The sequence below is a fragment of the Leucoraja erinacea genome, chromosome 17 (genome assembly GCF_028641065.1).
Source record: "Leucoraja erinacea ecotype New England chromosome 17, Leri_hhj_1, whole genome shotgun sequence".
In the NCBI taxonomy this organism is placed as follows: Eukaryota; Metazoa; Chordata; class Chondrichthyes; order Rajiformes; family Rajidae; genus Leucoraja; species Leucoraja erinaceus.
Window position 1 is genome coordinate 30,051,015 of NC_073393.1, and position 16,008 is coordinate 30,067,022.

General features: G+C 42.0%; 1 long non-coding RNA gene across 1 annotated transcript in view; it reads left to right on the forward strand.

Annotated features, from left to right (window-relative positions):
• The window catches only part of LOC129705364 (uncharacterized), a 48,632-nt gene extending 36,014 nt beyond the window's left edge, over window positions 1-12,618 (forward strand). Inside the window, exon 4 of the long non-coding RNA XR_008724897.1 lies at window positions 11,663-12,618. This is a non-coding gene — a long non-coding RNA (uncharacterized LOC129705364). The remainder of the gene's footprint in view (window positions 1-11,662) is intronic.
• Window positions 12,619-16,008: the final 3,390 nt, after the last annotated feature.

Sequence of the window (16,008 nt, forward strand, 5' to 3'; positions counted from 1 at the left end):
AGGTCTTACCTGCCTGGCCCAGACTGTATCCAACCTTTATTGGCTCAAATATAGTGTCTTTATTGCCTAAATTCAGAGATGCATTTCCATCTAGATTTTAGTAAGGCAGAATGGAATTGACCTGGTAAAAGAAGACAGTTTTGGTTTGAGGTATTACAGTACCTCAGTGATTTAAAGGTATTCTGATGTGATTCACCAGCACACCAATTCTTTGGGAGAACCTCTAACTCCAGATATTACATGCGCACTCATTATAATCTGAATACTTCTTACGCCTGATGGGAAAATAATTTTTCTTATTAGGGAGAATATGCCTCTTCTTCTTGTGTATGGCATGCACAGCCTAAAGTTGTAGGACAACCTGTTCTATTTGATCTTATTTGATTATGCACACCGGGTTGATTGCATTCATCGAAACATGGTGGACCACGTGAAGGATGCAATCTTCCACCCCATGGAATATGCTGCGTTCATGAAATGAAGAAGTCAAGTGAAAAAAATACTAAGGTGAAATCAGAAGGAATAAAGCTTGAATTCACACTCGTAGTTTCAAATCTCAAATGAAATATGAAACGCATCTTTGGGGCACTTTTGTTATTATTATTCAATCTTCCCTTCTCATTTTGACATTAATATCCAATTGGATTGGGAAGTATGTCTTGATTTAGTTTTTCCACTTAAATGCCAGTACAGTACTTATACCCACACAGTACTCACATTTGCTCAGAGGCATACGTAAATTGCCATTTCAGCAGCTATTGTACCTGAATGGTATTAACCAGAGCAGGTTAATTGTAAAAGTTTGATGATTGCAACATATATCCCAGACTGAGAGGAAAGAAGTCAGTCAGAGAGACCTAGCTAGGCCCTCTCATGAACAACGTTATAAACAAGTTTGCATCTTCTTGCTCTGATGTCAATGAGGAATGTCAATTGGGTGGCATGGTGTGCAATGGAAGAGTTCCTGCCTTACAGCGACAGACACCCGAGTTCGATCTTGACTGGGGGTACTTTTCTGTACGGAGTTTGTACGTTCTCCCTGCGGCCTGTATGGGTTTCCCCGGGAGCTCCGGTTTTCTTCCACACTCCAAAGATGTACAGGTTTGCAGGTTCATTGGCTTGGTAAAATTGTAAATTGTCCCTAGTGTGTGTGTAGGGATAGTGTTAGTATGCAGTACCCCCCCCCCCCCCCCCCCCCCATCACTCTTTCCAGGCTTTGTCCCACCCTCACATCTTTATTGCATCAGTCTGAAAATGAATCCAGACCTGAAACATCACCTATCCTTTCCCTCCATAGATGCTGCCCGACTGGTTGAGTTACTCACGCACTTTATGTTTTATTGATCTGGCAATATGTTTGAATCTGACCACAACAGGCCTGGACTTTACGTAAAATTCGATGTTATTTTATTAAAGGAGTTTCTGGTAATAGTTATAATGAAACTGTTGGGTAGCTATGAAAATAAAATTGCTCTATTACTGTCTGGTTACCAAGTATAACTGATAACTTACTGTGTACTAGCATCTGCAGTTCCTTGTTTCTACATAGCAGATAACCAACTGCGTTATTGTTTATGATATGCTTGACTGTTGTGATATTGCATTAATTTGCATGTAAAGCTGTAGAAAGTGAGAATTTAATTCTAGACTCTTGAAGTTGAGTCACAAATAACCTTAAGGGAATCCACCATCCTATCTGGTCAGGCCTATATGTGACTCCAGAACTGTCAAAGTATCTGTTCCTCGGCTGCCTCCACAATTCAGTGCATCTAGAGCTATGCAATAGATACTGAGATGTTTTTAAATGTGTCATTAATTAGTGGGGTGGGAAAGAAAAAAACATTTTTATTTAAAAACATAAAATATATGAATGGACCTTTAGGACGTGAAATGGTTTGAAAACTTTATTAAACTTAATTTTTTGTACTTCATCAGCATTTCAGGCAATGCCATATAATGGTCCAAAAGTGAATTACTACAGTTGCTGGAGTCTATGAAAATTCATCTGTAATGGCATTGGCATTGCCTGAAGATCTGATTAAGTACCAAAAAATAAATTCAGCAAAATCCTCAAACCATTACACAAGTCCTAAAATTTTGTGCAGAGCATCCAAATTTGTAAAAAACTCAGTAGGTCAGTCAGCATTTGTGGAGTGCTTTCTGAATGTTGCCATTTCAGTAGACTTGAGAGGCAATCGGTTTTATATGATGCAAAACATGCAGAGGTTAAGGATGAGAGGCCTTGAAATTATTGATTAATAAATAATAACCAAATAATAAAGGGGGCATTGAAATTATTATTAATATCACAGTGGTCTCAGTGAGAGGCAAGGGTTAATTCCAATTATTCATAGAAAAAAATAATGCCCTTTATTGCTTCAGATTTGTATTTTGTTCCCGAAAGTAAATCATTTCTCATCACTGAAGGGATTTGGATAAAGGAATGTTTTGGTTTAGGACCCTTCTTCAGAACAACTCAAAAGTGTCATCTGTCTATTTCCTCCACAGATGCTCTATCCAAGTCCCTTCAGTAATGAGAGGGATTTATCTGAATTTGGCTGTGATGGTGCCTCTTCAGTTGAGTACTGCTTACACTGCTATCCTGAAGTGGCCCCTTATCCTTTCCTCCCCCACTTAGCTGCAGTGATCTCTTTCAAATTTTAGATACAGGAAACCATAGCACATATTTTACCAGGAATATAAAATCATCCCCTGGTGGCTCCTTATCTACAGACTCCTCAACCAAAGAAAGGTTAAATCTTTCCATTATCCTTCTTTTAATTATGGCAGACCAACACTCAGGCAGGGAGCCATACAGTTTCTGCAGGAGGAGGGGTCCATGAAGGTTAAATGCGAAGCAAGATTGTGTGAGGTTTGAAGCTAACAGGAAGCCTGGTGAATATCAAGCCTCAAGTTTTTGACTAGAGTTATTGTACTGAACGTAATAAATTTTGTTGGGAAATTATATCTTTATTTCCTTATCTACTTAAATTATTCTCCAGCTCAGTCATTACAATCTATGTTTTATTGAATATAGAGATTTATTTTCCTGTGAAATAAAACACAACTTGGAACACATCATGTATCTATTGCAAAAAACTATTCAGGTCATTTACACAGGCTACTGGGAGGTGCCAAAGGCAAGGCTTTAATTCAGAGTGGAAAAAATTAAAATTATTCTGATAATGTTGGAAGAATACTTTTCAGATTAATTTACAGTTGAATACTTTTCCTTTAAAAATGGAGATCGGCTCAAATGACAGTGCTTGAAAATTTAAGTGGAAAGTAATCTAATATTTCAAAAAACTAAGATTTAAAGTGGTTTCATTTACTCCCTAGGAAGAGATTTGAAATTGTTATTGGAATCATAGAGTCATACTGTCTTCCAGCATGGAACCAAGCCTTTCAGGCCAGCTTGCCCATACCGATCAAGGTGCCCCATCTAGACTAGTCCCACCTGACTGCAATTGGCCCACATCCCTCTAAACCTTTCTGATTCATATACCTGTCCAAGTGTCTTTTAAATATTGTTAGAATTTATATCTCAACTACCCCCTCCTGCAGCTCATTCCATATATCTACTACTGTCTGGAGACAAAAGAAACAGCAGATGCTGGAATCCTGAGGCAAAAAAAATGCTAGTGAAGCTCTGTGGGTCAGTCAGCATCTGTGGAGGAAATAGACAGATGACACTTTGGAGTTGTTCTGAAGAAGGGTCCTAAACCAAACCATGTCTGTCCATTCTTCCCATAGATGCTGCCTGACCCATTAAGTTCCTCCTGCGCTTTGTGCCCTGTATGTGTTATTCATTGTTTAGTGGGCAAAATGCCTAAGTGAGTAACTCTGAATTCTGGGACACTTATTTTCGCTAATAGGAATTCATCATCAAAGCTTCACAGAGTAATGCCCCTGTCCCACTTAGGAAACCTGAACGGAAACCTCTGGAGACCTTGCGTCCCACCCAAGGTTTCTGTGCGGTTCCCGGAGGTTCCCAAAGGTTTTTTGTCAGTCTCCGTACCAGCTTCCACTACCTGCAACCTCCGGCAACCACCTGCAACCTCCAGGAACCGTACGGAAACCTTGGGTGGGGTGCAAAGTCTCCAGAGGTTTCCGTTCAGGTTTCCTAAGTGGGACAGGGGTATAAGAAGGAGATTGCCCATGCTTAGCACAGCTACCTGCAACATATTGTTGGTAGAGTAAGCAGATAGAACAATACAACATTGCAGTTTGTCTTTAAAAAGGGCAGGTTTATAATTGCAGTCATCTGATTTAATTTTGAAAGTCTGTTTATGAATTCTAATAAATTCTAAATTCACTATTCCTTATAATTCAAGGATTGTAGCATATTTAGTGAAGTCCTGCACTAAATGTTATGCCATTCATCATGTACACTGTGGATGGCTCAATTATAATCATGTATTGTAATCATGTATTGTCAGGTATTGTCATTCCGCTGACTGGTTAGCACACAACAAAAGCTTTTCACTGTATCCATATGTTGTGGATGGTTTGATTGCAATCATGTATAGTCTTTTTGCTGACTGGTTAGCGCATCAAAAAGCTTTTCACTGTACCTTGGTGCAAGTGACAATAAACTCTCTAACCAACAAAATTGCAGAATATCAACTTACAATCACAGTTATTCAACAATGGCCAGTTTCATTCACATGTTATCCTTGAGACCAACAGCACAGCACTATGAACTGAAAAATTAGCACACTAAGGGACTGCGAATGCTGGAATCCTGAGGAAAACACAAAGTGCTGGTGTAGGTATGGGCCAGGCAGCATCTGTGGAGGGAATGGACAGGAGACGTTTTGGGTCGGCACCCTTCTTCAGAACTGAATATTAATTGATTCATATTTTTTGCTCTTACTTAAACCAGCAATCCAAATGTTAGGCAAATACCTATTTGGCAACTTCCCTTGATGGATCACTTTGAATAACACTAGTTGTTTTTGTTGGAAATCCAACATAAAGATATCTGACTTTTTGTGTTTTTGAATTTCTTAACTGTTGGTAAACAAATTAAACTAATTTCCCTTGATAGAGAGGAAAATGATACTGAAACACAGGGAACTGCAAATGCTGGTTAATAAAAAAAACCCACAAAGTGCTGGAGTAAGTCAATGGATCAGGCAGCATCTCTGGAGGACATGGATAGGTGATGTTTCAGATCGGGACCCTGCTTCAGATTGAAGAAGGATTGAAGCAGACCCGAAATATCACTTATACATGTGCTCAAAAGATGCTGCCAGAACCACTGGGTTACTCCAACGCTTTGTGTACTTTACTGAGGTTGAATTAAAGTGAAAAGTACACAAAGTGCTGGAGTAACTTAGCGGGTCAATCAACATTTCTGGAGATGCCATCTCCGGTGACATTTTGGGACGCTTCTTTAGACGTGAATTCAAATGCTTTGATCAGGTGGACATGGTTGTGAGTGTGACATAGCTGAAGGCGTTGGAAGCATCTCCTGCACACATTGCCCAATCAAAAATAAATCAGTCCAATGATACGTTGAAACCTATCCTCATTAAAATAATGGATTCTAACTCAGCCGCGGATATTTTCCAGAAATGCTCTCATCAGTCTGGGAATATGGAGCGCTTCCAGGATTAACAGGAACAGCTTGCTCTGCAAAAGATGCCATGATTTTCGTTTTGGGATAGTTCACACCATGGCGTTCTTGCTCAGGCTTGCGTTAGCTATCGGTTAATACCTCATCTGGTTTAAACAAGAAAAAACAACTGAAAATTACAGAAAACTGAAACAAACACAGAAAACGTCATAAATTCTGCGTGTCAAGTCGAGAAAGTGGACATTCAAGCAATATCGCAAAGAAACAAAAATAAATGCAATGATCTCTACCTTTGCTGACCCAGCTCTCATGCCCAAAGTTGGTATCCTTGTCACATTTGGCATCATGCAGAAATAGAGGGCCCACATCACTTGTTCAGAGTTCCAGGCTTCAGTGTTAGGTCTATATTGTCTGGACATGTGTGTGAACATTTGAGTAACCGTATTAAAAAGGGCGCTGATAGTCATTAGAAGATTAGGGAGGTAGACAAAAATGCTGGAGAAACTCAGCGGGTGAAGCAGCATCTATGGGGCAAAGGAATAGGTGACGTTTCGGGTCGAGACCCTTCTTCAGACTGATGTGCGGGTGGGAGGGGCGGGAAGAAGAAAGGAAGAGGCAGAGACGGTAGGCTGTGGGAGAGCTGGGGAGGGGGAGGGAAGGAGGGAGAAAGCAAGGACTACATGAAATTGTAGAAGTTAATGTTCATACCACTGGGGTGTAAACTACCCAAGCAAAATATGAGGTGCTGCTCCTCCACTCTGGCCATGGAGGAGGCCCAGGACAGAAAGGTTGGATTTGGAATGGGAGGGGGAGTTGAAGTGCCGAGCCACCGGAAGATCAGGTTGGTTATGCGAACTGTGCGGAGGTGTTGGGCGAAGTGATCGCCAAGCCTGTGCTTGGTCTCACAGATGTAGAGCAGTTGACACCTAGAGCAGCGGATGCAATAGATGAGGTTGGAGGAGGTGCAGGTGAACCTCTGCCGCACCTGGAAAGACTACTTGGGTCTTTGAATGGAGTCGAGGGGGGAGGTAAATTAAGGAGGGTTAGAATACTTTTGTAGCCAACACATCAAAAGTGATGATAATGGGATTTAATCATAATGGGTGATATCTTATTTACCACATCCAGCAAGCTTGGAGATCTTTCAATAAATTCTGATGTCAATTGATATTGCTAGCAAGAAAATAATATTTATTTTGCTGTCATCAAGCTTGGATCTAATTTGATGAAATACTACTGGTGGTGTTCCCTGCAAAGGAGTGGAATTATATCTCAGGGATGATGCATTATCCCATTTTGTGCTGTATGATTCAATAATTCAATGGTGGAAATCAGATTTGGAAAATGCTAATTGAATATTATGAAATTTAGTAAGAAACATTATGAAGAAATAAGATACTCAACTCAGCACCAACTATTTGGCAATAGACCCTAATCCTGATTTGCAGATTTATATTATTGATGTACGGTAACATAATGGATGATTGAAATATTGAAAGCACTTACATCAAAATTACTCTTCCACGGCCAGTGGTTTAATTGGAATCAGAGCAATGATTGCCACTCACTAAGTATAATTCTGTTAACCAAGCAAATTAGTATAAACTTATTTTGCTGGTACAAGAGGCAGAATTATCAATGTAAATTTGGAGAGTTGGTGACAAAGATAAAATTCTGGCAATTGAAAGTGAATCAGCACCAGCATATACAAGCCTTTAAAACTAGGTTATTGGAGCAGGTAATGCCCATCTCCCACTTAGGAAACCTGAATGGAAACCTCTGGAGACTTTGCGCCGCACCCAAGGTTTCCGTGCGGTTCCCGGAGGTTTTTGTCAGTCTCCCTACCTGCTTCCACTATCTGCAACCTCCGGCAACCACTTGCAACCTCCGCACGGAAACCTTGGGTGGGGCGCAATGTCTCCAGAGGTTTCCATTCAGGTTTCCTAAGTGGGACAGGTGCATAACTGTGCATATACGGTATAAAAACGCAGTGACCATTCAACTGACATTCCGGCTCTTGAACCACCCTCTGCAACCCTCACCTCAATTGTCCCTTATCTCAACCAAACTATAAATGGATTTTGTATAAGGGCGGCACGGTGGCGCAGCGGTAGTGTTGTTGCCTAACAGTGCAGAGTCCGGGTTTGATCCTGAATATGGGTGCTTTTCTGTACGGTTTGTACGTTTTCCCTTTGACCCGTGTGGGTTTTCACCAGGATCTCTGGTTTACCCCCACACTCCAAAGACTTCCATGTTTGTAAGCTAATTGGCTTGGTTTACTTGTAAATTGTCCCTAGTGTGCATTAGTGTGCAGGGAACGCTGGTCGATGCTGACTCGGTGGGCCGATGGGCTGAAGGGTCTGTAGCAATGCTCTATCTCTAAACTAAACTAAACTAAAGGTTGCACTACAGACTTCAACTTGCACTATTATGATCTGGTTACCTGGTGTAACTGATAACTTATTGTACTTTTGTTTATGGTCTGTTTAGTTGTTGTGTCACTGTGCAGCAAGTAAGAATATCATTGTTCCAGCCCCGGTTCATTGAACAATTAAACGCTCTTGACTATTGACTTCAGTTTAAAACAATCCATCAGTACTCCAGCCCAGTAATCACACTGATGGAAATGCTGATTCAACATAGAAGATGTCTTTCTTTATTTGTTATAGCAGATCCTACAAAGACAACCTGTCCCCCCCCTTGACTTGGTTTGTCAATAGGAAAATAAAAATGATATAACAATTATATTGCACATAAATAAAATTCAAGGCCTTCACAGAGACATGTTTCTCTGACAAGCAAATATAAGCTTTGTTCTCATGTACTTGATCCTTGATATTTTTTAGTGTTTGAGCATAGGCGTTTAACGGTTCTTCCAGACAATTTTAACCCATTCAAATTAAGCCTCTATCCAATACTGTTTAACAAAATGCTTTTGCTACCCAAGATTACTCCACATCAGTGCATAATATTTGCAATTGGTTTGCATTTGGTGCCTTTTGGGTTAACACGACACTGAAGACCTTTCTTAATTTGCAACTGAAGACCTTTATCTTCTTCCAGTGACATTCAGTTCTCACGTTTCACATTTAATTACTTGTTCAGCAATCATGGTTGTAGGAGATAGATGTGTTTCTGTTTTTGCCCTGTGCAGCTGTGAATTGTTTATTGACTCACCATCAGACAGGAATGATTGTAATTTAAGGTTTGGACCCTGCTACCCCATGTAACAGGTCAACTGATCACTTGCATATTAGTCTTTATGGCTGCCTCACACAAATGATGATAGCAACATCTTATTGCAGTGGCAAAACATTGACAGCTTCCATGTGTTAAATTGCTCCCTCCAGAATTCTGTAATGCCATGCTTCATTTTCATAACAGTAAAAAAACATTTGCAGTTGTCCTGTCTGCGATAAATAGATCACAACACTTCTCAATGGTGATTGAAGTATATTTAAAGCAATTAGATTTACATAAATATGACAGCCATTTCTGCAAAGCACAATCCCACAATTAATAACATGACTTATGTGAAAAGCATTAGGAATCTCATGCTGCTCTAATGATGTTGAGATTTATATTACGTTTAACATGCACATACGGTATCTACGGTACACACTCTAATAATTGAATCTCTGATCTTTAAGAATACATCCTCTCCATGTTGTTAATATCACTTTACACTGAGACTTCTAATATTTAGTGATAATCTCAATCTAGCTTTGCGATTAAAATCAAGCAGTCCCTTAGTCCAACACAGAAACTCTGCTGACTGGTTAGCACGCAACAAAGCTTTTCATTGTACCTCGGTGCAAGTGACAATAAACAAAACTGTAACCTAGTCCAAATTTAGGGTGACGCACTGGCGCAGCAGTAGAGTTGTTGCTTCACAGCGCCAGAGACCCAGGTTCGAACCTGACAATGAGTGCTAATTGTTTGGAGTTAGTACGTTCTCCCTGTGACCATGTGGGTTTCCGCCCACATTCCAAAGATGTGCAGGTTTGTAGATTATTTGGCTTCTGTAAAAATTGGCCCTAGTGTGCAGGATAGAAGTAGTGTACGGGTGATCAGTGACTAGTGTCAGCGCGGACTCCGTGGGCCGAAGGGCCTATTTCCACGCCGTATTTCTAAAACTCACACAAAGTCTCAACATTTCTCTTGTTTTTTTAATGAAAATTTTACCTGCAGCCTCCATCCTACTACCCCTCTCACATATCTGTCTTCAACCTCCTCCATTGGATTTTAACAATGATCTGTGTAAGTGCGAGGAACACTGCCTTGTGTTTTAACTTGACCCAGTGGGGCAGCGGTAGAGTTAATGCCTTACAGCTCTTGCAGCGCTGAAGACCTGGGTTCGATCCCAACTACGGGTGCTGTCTGTGTGGAGTTTGTACGTTCTCTCCATGACCACGTGAGTTTACTTCGGTTTCCTCACACACTCCAAAGAGCACAGGTTTGTAGGTTAATTGGCTTGGGTTTGTATTCTTGGTATATTGTCCCTAGTGTGTGTAGGCTTGTGTTAATGTGCAGGGATCGCTGGTCAGTGCGGTCTCGATGGGCCGAATGGCCTGTTTCCGTGCTGTATCTCTATAGCTAAACTAAAAACTAAATACTTGGGAATTAATATCAAGTTTAACAGTTTAAGTAAATCTATTTGTGCACATATGTGGGTGTTTCTTTATTTTGGTTTAGTTTAGAGATACAGTATGGAAACAGGCCCTTTGGCCCATTGAGTCCATGTCGACCATTGATCACCCATTTTATCAAGTTATCCTATTTTCTTATCCACTCCCTACACATTAGGGGCCATTTACAGAGGCCAATTAACCTATAAACCTGCACATCTTTGGAATGTGGGAGGAAATCGGAGCACCCAAAGGAAACATACACGCCCATAGTTAGAATCAAATCCAGGTCTCTGGTGCTGTGAGGCAGCAACTCCACCAGCTATGCTGCTGTGATGTCCAGATTTTACTTTACTTCATTTATGCCTCAACTTGTTTTGATATAATTTTGGAACAACTGCCAGTTTTAAGTTTAGTTTAGAGATACAGCATGGAAACAAGCTCTTCAGCCCACTGAGTCCACGCTGACCAACAATCACCTGTTCACATTTGTTCTATGTTATCCCAATTTCTCATCCACCCTCTACATTCACCTTAGGTTTGGTCAATGCCCTACCATGCACATTCTGTCTGCTTTCTCCATCTATCTCCTGCTGCAACTTAAAAATGTGCAGAAGGGTCTCGACCCAAAATGTCACCCATTCCTCTTCTCCAGAGATGCTGCCTGTCCCACTAAGTTACTCCAGCATTTTGCGTCTATCTTTCCACTTGTCCAGTTCTGATGAAGGGTCTTTGACCCAGGACGTCAACTCTATTTCTCTCACCACAGATGCTGGCAGATCTGCTGAGCGCTTCTATCATTCTATCATTCTCTGTGTTTTTTGTGTTTTGAATCTCTAGCATCTACAGTTTATTCTTCCAACGTAGTATTCCATTGCTTATTTTCCAGCAAACAAAGTGTTACCCAATTCCTAAAAAATATTCACCATGGTCCCAGAAAAAATCTCAAAAAGAACTCCTTAAATGTTTGCTTCTGCCAATGATAATTTCTTCTTTCTTTGGTCTAAATACGAACAAAATGTCAGCTGAGCTCAGAGGTTTTGAGATTTTAAGCCTGCACAGCATATTGCCTTAGGGTTTATAACTACTTTAGCAATCTAAGATAAATAAGAAAGACATGTTTTTTGTACTGCCTTTCACAACCTGACGATGTCCTAAAGCATTTTTCAGACTGGAATTAAGTTTGAATTCTTGTCACTTATATATTGCAACCAATGTATAGGGAGTAATGCTGTAATGAGCAATTATTCTTTATTAGTTCACTGACATAAAAAGCACATGAAATTTTTGAAATCTGAAATAAGAACAGAAAATGCTGGAAATATTCACCAGGTCAAGCAGTACTTGTGGAGACTGAAACATAACTAATGTTTTGGATCATTGACGTTTCACAAGAAGGTGATTGCGCAAAATCATTGACGTGAAATACTCACTCTGTTTTCTTTCTCCGTAGATGCTGCCTGATCTGCTGAGTACTTCATAATCTATGTTAATGGCATTTGATGGAGGAATAAATATTCACCAGACAATAGAGAGAAAACAAAATCCCTTGCACTTGGAAACATTATCACGGGAGATCTTAAAATTCCCAAAGAGCCTTTGGTTTAATGACCCATCTGATTGAGGGCACATCCAAATACCAGGAATATGACTAATACCTTGAGGACAAAATTGGACTTTGTCCAACCGTATTAAACAACTATGAAAGTATCAGCTGCTGGTTTTATTCAATAAAACATAAAGTGCTGGAGGAACTCAATCGGCCAGGCAACATCTGTGGAAGAAACGGGCAGAGTTGTGTGTTTCATATGTACTATGCTTACGTATTCTGTTGTGCTGCAGCAAGTAAGAGTTTCATTGTTCTATCTGGGACATATAACAATAAAACACTCTTGACTCTTGACCCTTCTTCAGACTGATTGTACTTGGAAGTAGAAAGTGGGAAAGGCCAGACAGGGCAAAGCTAGGCAAGTCGTGGGTGGATGCAAGTGAGGGAGTGGTGATTGGATTGGGAGATGGGTGGAGTAAGTGACAAAGGTGAGAGGTCATAGAGTCATAAGGGCCTGTCCCACTTGGTCGTCATTTGCGCTCCATTTACACGACCTCAAAAAATGTGGTCGTCGCATTGTGACGCACGGGAGGTGCCGACAAGGGAGTTGCCGTGGTAGTCTGGCGCGTCAATCTCTACAAAGCTGAGGCCATGCGCCAACTCTCGGACACCTCCTCCTACTTACCCCTGGACCATGACCGCACAGACGAGCACTGTAAGGACTCCATCCCCTACTCCCAACTCCTCCATCTATGCCGCATCTGCTCCCAGGATGAGCTGTTCCACACCAGGGCATCGGAAATATCCTCATTCTTCAGGGAACAGAGGTTCCCCTCCCCTACTATTGATGAGGCACTCACCAGGGTCTCTTCAATACCCTGTAACACTGCTCTCCCAATCTCCCCAATCGTAACAAGGGCAGAGTCTCCCTAGTCCTCACCTTTCACACCACTAGGCGACACATAGAAACATAGAAACATAGAAATTAGGTGCAGGAGTAGGCCATTCGCCCTTCGAGCCTGCACCACCATTCAATATGATCATGGCTGATCATCCAACTCAGTATCCCGTACCTGCCTTCTCTCCATACCCTCTGATCCCCTTGGCCACAAGGGCCACATCTAACTCCCTCTTAAATATAGCCAATGAACTGGCCTCAACTACCCTCTGTGGCAGAGAGTTCCAGAGATTCACCACTCTCTGTGTGAAAAAAGTTCTCCTCATCTCGGTTTTAAAGGATTTCCCCCTTATCCTTAAGCTGTGACCCCTTGTCCTGGACTTCCCCAACATCGGGAACAATCTTCCTGCATCTAGCTGTCCAACCCCTTAAGAATTTTGTAAGTTTCTATAAGATCCCCTCTCAATCTCCTAAATTCTAGAGAGTATAAACCAAGTCTATCCAGTCTTTCTTCATAAGACAGTCCTGACATCCCAGGAATCAGTCTGGTGAACCTTCTCTGCACTCCCTCTATGGCAATAATGTCCTTCCTCAGATTTGGAGACCAAAACTGCACGCAATACTCCAGGTGTGGTCTCACCAAGACCCTGTACAACTGCAGTAGAACCTCCCTACACATACAAAAGTAATCCTCCGTCATTTTCGCCACCTCCAGCGTGACCCCACCACTCGCCACATCGTCCCATCTCCCCCCCGTCTGCTTTCGGCAAAGACTGCTCCCTCCGTAACTCCCTGGTCAATTTTTCCCTTCCCTCCCGCACCACCTCTCCCCAGGCCCTTTTCCTTGCAACCGCAAGAGTTGCTACACTTGTCGTTTTACCTCCCCCTTCGACTACATTCAAGGACCCAAGCAGTCGTTCCAGGTGCGACAGAGGTTCACCTACATCTCCTCCAACCTCATCTATTGCATCCATTGCTCTAGATGTCAGCTGATCTACATTGGTGAGACCAAGCGTAAGCTTGGCGATCGTTTCGCTGAACACCTCTGCTCGGTCCGCATTAACCAACTTGATCTCCCTGGGGCTCAGCACTTCAACTTCCCCTCCCATTCCAAATCTGACCTTTCCGTCTTGGGCCTCCTCCATGGCCAGAGTGAGCACCACCGGAAATTGGAGGAGCAGCACCTCATATTCTGCTTGGGCAGTTTGCACCCTAGCGGCATAAACATTGACTTCTCCAATTTCCGATAGTCCTTGCTGTCTCAAAATCCTGGGGAGCCGCGTGCGACCGCGCATGTGCGCATAATGTGCACCATGCGCGCACGTCGTGCTTTGTGACGTGTAAATGATGTAGTGTAAATGACGTAAAAATGACGCCCAAGTGGGACAAGCCCTTTACGACATCCCAAAGACATGCAGGTTTGTTGGTTACTTGCCCTCTGTCAATTGCCCCTAGTGTATTAGGAGCGGATGCAAAAGTGGAACAACATAGAACTAGTGTGATGATTGATGGTCAGAGTGGACTCAGTGGGCTGAAGGACCCGTTTCCATGATGTATCACTCAATCAATATGTGTGAGCGTTTGATGCCTGTCTTGGCTCAGTTGCAATCCACTCCTCTGGAAACATGTTCCACCACCATTTACCATCTCATACCTGAAGAACCTGCCTAGATATAACATCTATGAATTGTAACCCTTGGGAGTCACTGCCTTTGGGTGAATAAAAGGAACCAAATCAGTGAAGGAATACAAGAGAAGATATACCTCCTGAGTTATCAGAACCTAGAAAATTTGCACTTGTGAGGAATTAATACAATCTTTTTTTTTCATGTCATTTCTTGTTCTCATTGCTTTTTCTCAATTACACATATGTCATGTTTATTTTCAAACTGCAGGCTGCCTGTTGCTGACAGATACAATGGGTGTTTTCTGTAAAGAATAGAGGACACAAGGGACTAATATGATTGAGTAATTGTACACATAGCATGCTTGCTCCTGTAGCTCATTACTCATTTAATGCAATAATATAACCATATGGATGGGCAAGTTGAGAAGTTTCCTGTCATTGAATAAGCCCCACTGTGGCGTCTACATACATGTATTTCGATTTAATTAGTTGGCAGATTTATCTGTGCACGCACCTACCACTCCATTGTTATCTGGTAGCCCCTCGATATCCACCATGCAGGTCTAACAGTGAGGATTGGTACATGGTGTAGATAAGAAGTAGGCAGGTTATGTTGCAGTTATAAAAGATATTTAGAGTGTTGTTTTCAGTTTTGGGCACCATTTTATAAGAAAGATATTGTCGAGCTGGAAAGAGTGCAGAGAAGATTTGCGAGGATGTTGCCAGGACTCGAGGGCTTGAGGAATAGGGTGAGGTTGAGCAGACTAGGACTCTATTCCTTGGAGAGCGGGAGAATGACAGGAGATCTTATAGAGGTGTACAAAATCATGAGTGGAATAGATTGGGTAAACAAACAAAGTCTCTTGCCCAGCGTAGAGAAATCGAGAACCAGAGTACATAGGTTTAAGATGATAGCGGGAAGATTTAATAGGAACCTGAGGGGTAACTATTTTACACACATGGTGTTGGGTGAATGGAACAAGCTGCTGGAAAAGGTCGTTGAGGCAGGTACTATTGCAACATTTAAGAAACATTTAGACAGGTACATGGATAGGACATGTTTCATGGGAGATGGGCCAAACGCAAGCGTTTAGTATAGTTTACAGCGTAGAAACAGGCCCTTCGGCCCACTAGAGTCCGCGCTGACCAGCAATCCCTGCACATTAACATAATCCTACACACACTAGGGACACTTTACAATTTGAGCAAGCCAATTAACTTATAAACCTGCATGTCTATGGTGTGTAGGAGGAAACTGGAGATCCTGGAGAAAACCCAAGCAGGTCAGGGGGAGAATGTACAAACTCCATACAGGCAAGCACCCATAGTCAGGATCGAACCCATGTCTGTAGCGCTGTGAGGCAGCAACTCTATCTCTGCACCAACCATGCCGGCCCCATGGGCAGGTGGTACTAGTGTAGATGGGACATGTTGTTCGGTGTGTACTAGTTGGACCGAAGGAGCTGTTCCCACACGAAAAAGGCAGTGACTCCCAAAATGGATCACGATACATGGGTGCTATGCCTAGGCAGGTTCTTCAGGTATGAGATGGTGAATGGTGGTGGAACATGTTACCAGAGCAGTGGATTGCAACTAAGCCAAAGGTCAGGCACTGATTTACATCAAGTGTTTACACACATGGAATTGATTGAAATATACAGCATGGAAACAGGTCCTTCGGCCCATCGATTCCATGCTGACGATCAATCATCTCTTCATTCCAGT